Source organism: Hipposideros armiger, unplaced genomic scaffold (genome assembly GCF_001890085.2).
Source record: "Hipposideros armiger isolate ML-2016 unplaced genomic scaffold, ASM189008v1 scaffold_72, whole genome shotgun sequence".
NCBI lineage: Eukaryota > Metazoa > Chordata > Mammalia > Chiroptera > Hipposideridae > Hipposideros > Hipposideros armiger.
In genome coordinates, this window is record NW_017731422.1 from 2,911,637 (window position 1) to 2,914,887 (window position 3,251).

Consider the following 3,251-nt stretch of genomic DNA (forward strand, 5'->3'; position numbering starts at 1 on the left):
TCCCCCAATTCCCCAATTTAAAAAATATATATTTCCAGTAAAAAACACTTAAAATGTACACTCCATACATCTTTATATAATACCGAGCCGTGTTTTCTGGTTTCTGGTGGGGCCTTGCCTTTCCCAACTCTAAGGCAGGGACTCCCTGAGGGCAGGGCTTTTCCTCCCCTCCTCGTTGTTTGTGCACTCTGAGGTGAAAACCTGTGCCTCCCCTCCCAGACTTTAATTTTGAGTCCTGGGGAAGCTCAGAAAGTACTGAAGAAACAGCTCACCTCCCTCCTGGACCACACCAGGACTCGTGTGTCAGATCCTGCTTCACTCTGACTCAGCACAGGCTGCATAGTTCTGTGGTCTTCCGTCTCGTTGCTAAATCAGAAGAGCTTCCCTCCATCCCACGTCATTACGTGAAATTTGGCCTTGAATGTATGTGCTGTCCCATAGAGTAAACAATTGTTTATACGTGTAAGGTTAACAGAGAAGGTTCAGCTTCCAGAAGCTTCAAGTAAACCTCCAGGGATGGCTCCTTTAGCAGCTGCCAGAGGGGCTGGAGCATGACCCGCCTGGGCTGTTGACGCCCCCTCATGTGTGCTGGGTGGTTCCGGGTGTCAGGGGCTTCATGAGTGTGGGAAATATCGGTACTGCTATGTTTACGAGGACACTCGTAGTTTTGGATAGGGGTGAACCTCTTAATGCTTCCAGGCCTGTGCACTCTCATGGTTCCAAATGGACATGTTCCCTCTCTTGACATTTTGGACAGTAGCTACATGACTGCACACTGGGCCCATCAGTCGGCAAAGTGTCCCCCTCTGCTACTTCTCATCTAACCCCAAAGCTCACAATCAGTATTTCCCCTCACCCAGCTTCCTCTCTTTCCCTGAACAAATATCTCCAGGTACCCCAAGCATGGCATCCAGGGACTGAGACTTGGCACTCCAACCCCTGAGGCACATAATAGGCCCTGCACACACACACACACACACACACACACACACACACACACACACACACACAGAGTCAGACACAGCCAAAAGGTGGAGCACAATGACTGGTTTGGATTTCAGCCCTGGAGCAGCTGGCTCCAACTCCTGCTATGCAGTAAGGATGGGGGTGGAAAACAGGAAACAACCAGAGAGAGAAAACATTTGTTTCAGGACCCAAAGGCCTCTGCACTGGCAGGAAGCCCAGTGAACTACTTGGATGGACTACTTGGATCTGCCTGACTCCCTACCTGCTCCACCTCAGCTCCCACCTGGGGCCCCCACTTGTTGGGCTGGCCAGAACGGGCTTGGAGAGATAGTGGCAGGAAAACAAGTACTCAGGTGACTGCCCCTTCCCTGGTGAGGACAAGGGCCAGGCCTGCATGCCCCTGGGTCTCCATGAGGTCCAGAGCCCACAGGTCCCCTGTTTACTTGGTGTGTATGGACAATGAGTGGGCATTCCTGGTCTACTAGAGTGTAAGCTGCTAGAGGTCAAGGCCCAGTACTGTGTTTTTTTTTAAATTGTATAGGGGAACAGTGTTTTTTTCCAGGACCCATCAGCTCCAAGTCAAGTAGTTGTCTTCAATCTAGTTGTGGAGGGCGCAGCTCCTTGGCCCATGTGGGAATCAATCCGGCAGCCTTGGTGTGATGAGCCTGCGCTCAAACCACCTGAGCTAACCGGCTGTCCCGGCCCAATGCTTTTTGTATTCATATTAATTATTCACTCTTTCAGCTAATGCTTATTGAATGTCTGGAGTCCATTCCCTGCTCCTGAGCACAGTGCTGACTATCGTGCTAGGCTCTGACAGGGAAGGGGGTGGGCCAATGAATGTGTGAACGGGTGAGTGCCTCCGCTTGCTCTCCAGTTCTCTTGTCTCTGCACCCTCATTAGGTGTTGGTAAATCACACAACATTTTTTTAAGTCAATTTGCTTCACACTTTATTGGAAAAGCTATGCCTTTTTCAATGGTATGAAAAGTTGTTCTTACCATATATTACTAAACGGGTTACACAAAACTTTTAATTTGAAAAGGAGGCTAGGGAGAGAGGAGGAGAACTTGAGAATCCACCCCCCAGGTGAGGAATGGGAAGGCCGTGAAGGATGCATCATGTGGCTGGAGTCCCCGGAGGAAGGATTTATTGGCAGGTACTCTGAAAAGAAACGCTCACAAAGTGGGAAATCCTGAGGGTTGGGAGACTAGGGTGTTCTAGAGCAGTAGTTACTATTCAGTTGTGGGTTCAAAGCTAGAAATGAGCCTCATATGTCTAGTGGTGCCCCCCAAAATATTGCCCCTGGCCACTATTAAGGCAGACTTAGGAGGACTCAAAGACATCAAGCTTCCAACCCAATCTGTTCCCAGTGTTTTCCAAATGAAAGCTGAGTTGATTAGCATCAGCCAGAGGGCTCTCACCACACGGCACATACCAGTCTCTTTTCCCAAAGATAGGATAGTGATTAAAAGCAGAGTTTCTAAAGCAGACTGCCTGGTTTCGTATCCTGGTTGTCACTTAACTAGCTGCATGAACATGGGCAAGCGACTAAATTCTCTTGACTCAGTTTCTCCATCTATAAAATGGGTTAAGTACAGTGCCTACCTCACAGAGTTGCCATGAGTCTCGAATGAGTTCATGCATGTAAAGTGCCTAGAACAGTGCCTGGTACATAAGATATCCATCTATTTACCAGCAAAGACCTTGAGGCTCAGAGAAGTTAGATGTCTCCTGAGGGTTATCCAGCTCTGGATGATAGAGCTAGAATTTGAAGCAGCTCCTGGCACTCTTGCCTTGACATCATCACACAGCCTGAAGAGTAATAAGAATGGTCCCGGGCTGCTGAGCCAGGAAGTGAGATGACCACGATGGTAGGGCAGAACAGTTTAACCTCAAGGCATCCTGTAGATGAGTCCATGGAAGAAAGTGATGGGCCTGAAGCTGAGTGATCAGGTAGAAAATGCTTGTCATGAGTCTGGTGTGGTGCGGGAGGAGTTGACAAGGGCTGAGGCAGGGGGCTAGATCTCCCATGGTCCTAGGGAGAAAGAAGATCAGACGAAGTTTGGTGAGCAGCCAGAACAAGGAAATGGAGGCAAGAGAGGAGGGCAGGATGGCTTTAAGATTTTAAGCGTCAGTTACACAAGGAATAACGAGGCTTCTGCCAAAGACAGGTAATTGGGGTGGGGTGTTCTTGGCAATCTAAGCAATGAAACAAGCCTTCTTTTCTGGGTGATTGTTAAATGGGGGAGGGTATGTGTTAGAAACAGATTTGCAGAGACAGAA